The sequence below is a fragment of the Triticum aestivum genome, chromosome 4D (genome assembly GCF_018294505.1).
Source record: "Triticum aestivum cultivar Chinese Spring chromosome 4D, IWGSC CS RefSeq v2.1, whole genome shotgun sequence".
In the NCBI taxonomy this organism is placed as follows: domain Eukaryota; kingdom Viridiplantae; phylum Streptophyta; class Magnoliopsida; order Poales; family Poaceae; genus Triticum; species Triticum aestivum.
Genome location: NC_057805.1, coordinates 457,598,932 through 457,608,048, shown reverse-complemented (window position 1 = coordinate 457,608,048; position 9,117 = coordinate 457,598,932).

Here is a 9,117-nt window from a genome sequence, read left to right as displayed (position 1 = left end):
GAGCATTCTTCTGTTAAGCGCGCCGCCACTATATTCCTAGCTCATGAGTTTAGATTTATTATGAAAGAAGCTAGTGAAATTTTTGCCCATTATAAAGTAGATGGTGGTCGCCCTCCCATAGAGGGAATTCTCTTTAATTAAGAGGATATAATGCGTTTACGGTCTTTAGATCAAGTTGCTTATAACGAAAATTTAAGAAAGAGGGTTCCTACAGATGTTTTAGTCAATAAGATTTCTGAGCTTAATGATGATTTTGCTATTCAAAACAACGGATTGGGTTTCTCTTTTGGACACAAGCTCATAACTTTTTGCCAAAAGAATGCTTATAATGAGGAGTTGGTCATACAATATGAAGGGCCGAAGGAGGAACCAATTCCTCCCGAGATCGATCTTGTGGATTCTTATCCCATTAAATTTAGCCCTTTTGATTACTTTTGGTTACCTCAAAGAAAGCTTGCTGCTGAACGAAGGGAGTATGAGATGAGTTTTCGAGACTTGCCTTATCATACTTAGATCTATTCGTGAGGGCGTTAAACAATAGCACTTGTTGGGAGGCAACCCAATTTTATTTTTGTTTTTGCTTTTTAGGTTCTGTTTTACAATAAATATTTCATCTACGTCCTGGACTTGACACGGCAGATGTCCTAGCGGAAGGACTTAGTTGTGGAGCCATCGCAACTAGCTTAGCGCGAAGGGGTTAATCGGGACAAAGGACACAGAGAGTTTATGCTGGTTCGGCCCATCACGATGGCGGTAAAGGCCTACTCCAGTTTAGGGTTGTACTGCTTGGGTTTCGATTACCAGGGAGCGAATACGCTTGACCTAGTTCTCGAGTTGTTGTTTCTTCTCCTCAGCCCGCCGTCGGGTCGTCCCTTTATATACATAGGTTGACGCCTGGCGGCTTACAGAGTCCCGGACGGCTCATACACAACGTGTCCGGCTCGGTGACTAACTAAGCCTGCCTTACAATACAAGTTATACATGTGGCGGTTCATCCCCATGGGCCTCAAGTCGCCTCTGGGTCTTGGGCCGTCAATGGGCTTGCTATGACCCGCCATCTTCAGTGATAAGTTGCCAATGGTATGACCCGGCCCCTCCTGGGCGGTTCATACCCAATAGTTATATCCCCAACAATAGGCCCCAGGTTGATTTGAACTTGTTCATATCAATCTTCAGCACCTGACTTGTGAAAATCTTGCATCGTCCATTTGATAAACTTTGCTATAACCCGCCATGACGTCAGCTCACAGAATTTTCTTAACCCGCCATGATGTCATTTTGCATTAATTTTGCACGAGGCCTAGAACATCTTAACTGATCCTTATCTTAATGAACATCCCGAAAATCGAGGCGTCCATATAGCCACATGATGATTTTGGCCTCCTCGATTCCCGCGCATGCCTTGTATCCATCCTCTTCTAAATAGGGAGGGGGTCCTTTTCATTTTCCCCCTTGCCTCCTCGTCATCGTCTTCCTCTCGCAACTCCTCTGCAGCCTCGAGCTCCACCGCCGACGTCCTCCGTCCGCTGTACCAACTCAGGCCGCTGCATCAACCTAACGGGTCCAGAGAACGCCGGCGCTCCATCGCAGTCCATCTGCAACCATAAGTGTTCATCTCCTTCAACCTCAGATCTACATTAGGGTTAGCCTTGTTCATCGGTGTTCTTCATCGTTCTTCGTCTTCTCCTTTAGTTCGAGCAGCCTCTGATCTGAACATGATATGAAACTTATCGGCAATAGTTTAACATTTGTTTTTAACATCAAAATACTTCCTCTTCATAGAAAATCCCAACGGAGCACACGAACTTTTCTGCTGCCGCCACCTTAGGTTTAGAATTTACTATATTTTCTAAACTGTTGTAGATCCAAAATCATAGCTCGAGTCTGTGAAATTTGTTTGTCCATCACTTAGAAAAAATTTCACTGATAGATTTGAAGTACCATAACTACTATGGCGGCTTATACCGTAAACCGTGATCCTCCATAAAACATTAGGCCCTATTTAAACTGCCACCATATGCTTCACAGCCTGCATAACCCAGTAATACTCTCCGGTTTAACCATGCTTACTTATTCATCCTCCTAATTTTTTTCTGCACAATACACTTGACTTTTTAAACTTTGTCCGGCTTAACAGCAAAATCCTTAACCTGGCCGGTACCATTAGTCCCCTTTTAAGCCGCCAATATGAATATTCGCTTATTTCAATATTCATCTTCCAACTAACCTGTCGGCCGTTTATAGCACTTTACCTTTGAATCCATGGTCCGGTTTAACCGCATAAACTTAAACCGGTAATATTTCTTTCTTTTTTAGACTTTCAACCTCCAAATGGGCAAAACTGTCACTGCCTGCAACTGGGTTGTTTCCCGGGTCACCAAGGAAGATTTGAACGAATATGTTCAGACAGGCGTCCTGGCCAAAAGGGATGTCATCCACTATAGGGTCCCAGGCACTGAAACTCCTCCTGAGCCCAAGGTTGGTGAAGTAGTTATCTTTACTGATCATATGCTTCGAGGCTTCAGCCCTCCCGGCTCAAAATTCTTTCGCGATGTGTTGCATTCCTTTAAGCTTCATCCACAAGATATCGGCCCAAATTCCGTTTCAAACATATGCAACTTCCAAGTATTCTGCGAGGTGTACCTTCAACAGCAGCCCACCATAGAACTATTCAGCGAGTTTTATTATTTAAACCGGCAGAACGAATTCACAGATGGGCCCAGCCTAGAGCTAGGCGGCATTTCCATACAGCACCAGAAAGAAGCCACTTTCCCAGCCGCCACCTTGCCCAGTCATCCCAAAGACTGGAACCAAACTTGGTTTTATTGCAAAGACCTTCTCCCAAAGGGGAAAATCCTCTGTCGGGTTATCGCGTGATACGTCTCCAACGTATCTATAATTTTTTATTGTTCCATGCAATTATATTATCCATCGAGGATGTTTTATATGCATTTATATGCTATTTTATATGATTTTTGGGACTAACCTATTAACCTAGAGTCCAGTGTCAGTTTCTGTTTTTTCCTTGTTTTTGAGTTTTACAGAAAAGGAATAGCAAACGGAGTCCAATTGACGTGCCAATTTTTGATGATTTTTTATGGACCAAAAGAAGCCCCCGGAGTAAAAGAGTTGGGCCAGAAGAGTCCCGGGCCTTCCACGAGGGTGGGGGGCGCGCCCTACCCCCATGGGTGTGTCCCCCTATCTCGTGGACGACTCGGAGACCCCCCTGATGTGAGACTACGCCAAAAATTCCTATAAATATAGAAACCTCCAGAAAATAACCTAGATCGGGAGTTCCGCCGCCGCAAGCCTCTATAGCCACCAAAATCCAATCGGGACCTTGTTCCGGCACCCTGCCGGAGGGGGGATCCCTCACCGGTGGCCATCTTCATCATCCCGGCGCTCTCCATGACGAGGAGGGAGTAGTTCACCCTCGGGGCTGAGGGTATGTACCAGTAGCTATGTGTTTGATCTCTCTCTCTCTCTCTCGTGTTCTTGATTCGGCACGATCTTGATGTATGGCGAGCTTTGCTATTATAGTTGGATCTTATGATGTTTCTCCCCCTCTCACTACAAAAAAAGACACATCCGTGACATTTTGGGCCGAACGAATTTTTTTCTGTCATACTTATGACACTTCTATGACGATAATTGTGACAAAACCCGGTATCATCATAGATGTGGTGGGGTTCTACTTCTATGACAAAAAATCATGACGAAAAATGGGCTTTTCGTCCTGGGCGGGCCGGAGACGCAGCTGCATGACATTCTTTGGGCCATCCATGATGAAAAAACCGTGGTAGAAGCGAGGGCGAGGAAAATATCGGGGTGTTCCCGGTTACGGTGGGTGGTCGGGGCCGAGCGATGCACGTTTCTCTCATACACGCACGCGCGTGGGTGCGAGGCGTTGGGCTCTAATTGAACCGAGCGATTGCACTGCAGGCTACGCGTTACTGAACCCGAGCGATCAACCGATGGTTGTTAACTGAACCCGATCGAGTGATTCCTTCGCTACTGTTGCTAACTGAAGCCGATCGATGTTGCCTCTGGATGAATAGTGAGCGTTGCTGGGGGGTTTGGATGAATAGTTCCTGGTGGGGGTGGATGAACAGGACCCCGTGGTGTTGCCTCTGGATGAACAGGACCCCCGATCGATCGAGCCGGTTGGGGCTGGATGAACAGGACCCCATGGAGGGCTGGATGAACAGGACCACCCCGTGGAGGGCAGGATGAACAGTAGACGGTGGAGGGCTGGATGAACAGTAGCCCATGGAGGGGTGGTTGAACAGGAGCCCGTGGAGAGGGCTGGTTGAACAATAATCGGTGGAGTAGCGCGCGGTGGAGGCTGGATGAACAGGAGCCCGTGGATGAACAATCGCATGATGAGGCTGGAGGAGGTCGACGGTGGATGAACAGTAGCCCGTGGAGGCTGGAGGGGGTCGACGGTGGAGATGAACAGTATCCCGTGGAGTCCCGTTTTGCGGTACGCCACACCCCTCCTGATGAACAGGACCCCCATTTTGATCATAGCGCTCCAACACAAGTCTGTTTCCTCTGTTTTGCGGTACGCCACACCCCTCCCGATCAGCAGGACCCCCGTTTCGACCGTAGGAGGTCCGTTTCCTCCGTTTAGCGGTACGTCAGACCCCTCCCGATGAACGGGATCCCATTTCGAACGTGGCCGGTCGAACACAAGGCCGTTTCCTCCGTTCTGCGGTACGCCAGGCCTCTTTTCCATCGGTTGTTCTGTCCAAGGCCTCCTGATGAACACGACGATGCATTCCGTTCCGACCCAGCTGGTTGGCTCCCCATGAACACGACGACGACGATGTTTCTCCGTTTCGACCCAACCATGTACACGAGCCCTGGCCGTACGTACGCGCGAGTAGGCGTTCGAGATCCTGCCCGTATGTACATACGTGGCCATATTTACTTTCTTGCACCCTGGCCGTTGTACGTACGTGTACATGCTACGTGTGCGCCTCTGCTACGACACGTGCGCGCCTCTACATCGACCAGTATGTACGTACACGTTCGCGACCAGAATGACAACGCTACACGAGCCCTGGCCGTACATATGCGCGAGTAGGCGTTCGAGACCCTGCCCGTATGTTCGTACGTGGCCGTATTTTCTTTCTTGCACACTGGCCGCTGTACGTACGTGTACATGCTACGTGCGCGCCTCTACTACGACACGTGCGCGCCTCTACATCGACCAGTATGTACGTACACGTTCGCGACCAGAATGACAATGCTATGTATGCTTCGACCAGGTGGGTCCCGACTGTCAGGCACTTCCTTGCCTACGAAGATGTAGCTGGTGGGTCCCAGCAGTCAGGGGGGCGAATCATTTTTTTGCCCGGACGCACTTCCTTGCATGCGAAGATGTAGCTGGTGGGTCCCCGCAGTCAGGGGGAAACATTTTTTTCGCGAAATACGGTGGCCCGTCCGGTGGGTCCCCGCTGTCAGGTGGAGGAATCATTATTTTCCGCATAATAAGGAGGCACTTCCTTGCTGCGGCCGTGGACCCAGCTGTCAGCCTCTCCATGTATAGTCCACGTCCGATGGAAGTCGTTCCTTTACCACGTTGACCACGCCGCGTCGAGAGCACCAGGGCGGTGGACGATAGCGAGGCCTAGGAAGGGGACGACGGGGAGCCGGGGAAGACGCGACAGTGGATGCCCGCGCGGAGAGGAGTACGAGGGTTCACTGGTTCGGCTGCGGTGTGAGGTTGCCGTTGCCGCAGGGCCTGGCCAGCGGTGGGAATAGTAGGGGGCGGTGAGGCCTCCGCGGCAGCACAGCCGGCCACGGGAGGCAGGAGCATGCGGCACGACCGGCGCTGCTTTGGGCGGCTGGATCAAGAAGACCAGAGGTTGAAGAAGCACTACGGCCGTTGGATGGACATCGTACGGTCACTGGAGCTAGAATCGTTCATATTGACTAAAGTTGACAAAGGCCCCCGTCCCAGTCAACTTAGTAGGCCCACAAGTCAGCCTCCCACCATGGTGGGTCCCAGCTAGCAGGGGGAGTATTCATTTTTTTTGTGTGCGTAATAAGGAGGCACTTCCGGTGGCTCCGAGCTGACAGCGGGGGGAACGTTTTTTTTTTTGCGAAATACGTTGGCCCGTCCAGTGGGTCCTAGCAGTCAGGGGGAAACGTTTTTGCGAAATAAGGTGGCCCGTCCGGTGGGTCCCTGCTGTCAGGTGGAGGAATAATTATTTTGCGCGTAATAAGGAGGCACTTCCTTGTGGCCGCCTGGACCCAGCTGTCAACCTCTCTACGTACAGTACTCTTCCGATGGAAGTTGGTCGTTGACCATGTTGACCACGCCGGGCCGAGAGCACCAGGGCGGTGGTCTGGATGACGGCGAGGCCTAGGAAGGGGACGATGCGGAGCTGGGGAAGACGCAGCAGTGGAAGCCCGCGCGGAGAGGAGTACGAGGGTTCACTGGTTCGGCTGCGGTGTGAGGCTGCCGTCGCCGCAGAATAACAGGGGGTGTGGGTGAGTAGAGGGATGGCCTGGCCAGCGGTGGGAGTAGTACAGGGCGGTGAGGCCTCCGCGGCATCACAGCCGGCCACAGGAGGCAGGAGCACGCGACACGACCGGCGCTGCTTTGGGCGGCTGGAGCAAGAAGACCAGAGGTTGAAGAAGCACTACGGTCGTTGGATGGACATCGTACGATCACTGCAGCTAGAATCGTTTATATTGACTAAGTTGACAAAGCCCTTGGTACGCGTCAACTTAGTAGGCCCACAGCTCGGATTTGGCAGAAAACATATAGCCCATTTGCGATTTGTAAGAATGTACAACCCATTTTTTAATTCTAATGGAATTTACTACAGCCCATTTACAGTTTGTTAAAAGTACAGCCCAACTTCTAGCTAGGACAACGATTAATAATTTCAAACAACCGCTCAAAACAGAATTAAAAAAAATTCCCACATTTTGATGGGATCCGAAATATTTTTATCGGAAATTTCTAGTCAGGTTAAATATAATTTCAAAATAAAGTTGTATTACGTTAAAATCCAATGAAATATTGCGCGCGCAACAAGTAATGAAATTAAAATTTTCAAATTCCAAAAATAATATATTTTTCAAACTAATTACGTGTTTGGTGCATAGTAATTGTCCAGTTATTATAATTACATCCCATTTATTATTTCTGAAAGTCCATTTTCTTGTTAAGCCTAATGCATACCTCCTAGGAAAGTTTGCAGCCCAGCGGGGCGGCGAATAACAAGTTGACCCGGATATTGTGTACAACTGTCGGCCCAGTTGCATTGCTGATGTTGAAAAAAAGGCCTGTGTAGTACAGTACAACCTAACATGGTTACTCAGCCCACATTCAGCGACGCCGGAAAGGCCCAAACAAGGCTTCTGTACAACTTTTTGAAGTCACTGAGCTCAATTAATAACTTAAGAAAAAAGTTAGATTACAGTGGAACCTAATTAAAAGCTGTCACAAGCAAATAAATAATTCAATGGGTCCCACTTGTGCGTGTGCGCGTGTGTGCGTGCGTGTGTGTGTGTGTGAGAGAGAGAGAGAGAGAGAGAGAGATAGAGAGAGAGACCCATCGGTCGATGCTCGTAAATACATCTTTCAGCCATATGCATTGCTGATGCTCAGTAAAAACTTATATAGTTGACACAATCATATAGAACATCAGAGCACACTGAACTTCCATACAAAAATTTCACGCAGGCGGCACAATCAGGATGGAAGCAGTGGATCGCTACGGGAAGGGCTATGTTGAAACCAACGAAGTCGTACATAACGGTTCATCGTCTTTATCAATGACGGGGAAATATCTTGAATGTTGTGCAAAGAAAACAGACAGACAACACAATAAGTTCTGCTAGCACATTAAGTTGACGTACAACCCTTTCTAAAAAAAGTTCAGGTACAAAATTAGAATAGGTCACAATGAAATGTACTGGCATATCAGTGCTTTACACCCATAGCTCGGATTTAACTTGACAAGATTCAGTTGTTACCTCAAATTAGCGCACATCCAGGCAGCCAGCCCCGCCTCTTCTCCCAAAGAAGCAGTGGCCTCCGCCGCGCGATGGAGTAGGCCCTGTGCCATCCATCATTCCGAGCAACACGGGGAAAGTCTAACGTTGACTCCTGTAATGGACGTCGTCGACGGACCCTGGCACCAGCGGCGGCGGCAGGACTTCGATTGATGGATTGACCACTTCTTCGACATGCACGAACACTCGATACAGGTACATCCCTAACGTGGTCCGCGGCGGCCTTGGTGGCGACGAATAGTACAACCCCGGTTCCTGCACCGGTATCTCAACACCAATCACCTTCGGTATGGTGGACGGCTTCTTCATCCATGCCATAACCGTTAGAGCCCAGCTGTCTGGAGGAACAAACATACTTATGAGCTCACCTCCAAGGTCGTTGATAAGCTCGTTCATGGACTCACTATTCCAAGCACGTCGAGGCATGCCGTGGAAGGTAAGCTTTGTTAAAAACTCAAGCTCAGAGGGCACCGAGCCCCATCCCGGGTGCCACCGATCAAAGCTCACCAGCGCGCCATCGCAGAACAAATGCCGGGAAGATTCGAACACACGACTGCAGTCAAAAGTTATCCGGAACCTGACGAAGAAATCAGCCGGTGGCGGACAGACTTCGATGAGCAAGTCACTTATTTGGATGCCGTGCGCAATGCCAAGAGCTTTGACAAGGTCGTCCGGCGAGACGGGAGGCCGGTCGCCGTTGATGGTTACCATCAGCACTTTGCCGGCAAATTGGTCGTCAAGCGCCGCCATGCCACTGTTGAGCGATAGCATGCAGCGACCGAAGGCAGGACGGACCTCAGGATCTCCGGCTCGTAGATCCGCGTTGACCGGCGACATGATAGTGCGCTTGAGTACAGGGAGTACATGAGGGGGATTTGGGGGAACTGGAGTAGGAATCGAGATTCCAGAGGGGGGGGGGGGGCGGGAGACTGGGGATGAAAAGGTAGCATGAATTTCGAGCACGCGCCAATATGCTCTCGGCGCGCAAGCGCACGAAAACACCGGTGGCGCCCACATGTCGGCGTAAGAGTCCTTATTCTTTCTTTTTTGGAGAGCCCGGCCTTTTTTCAGGATCTTTTG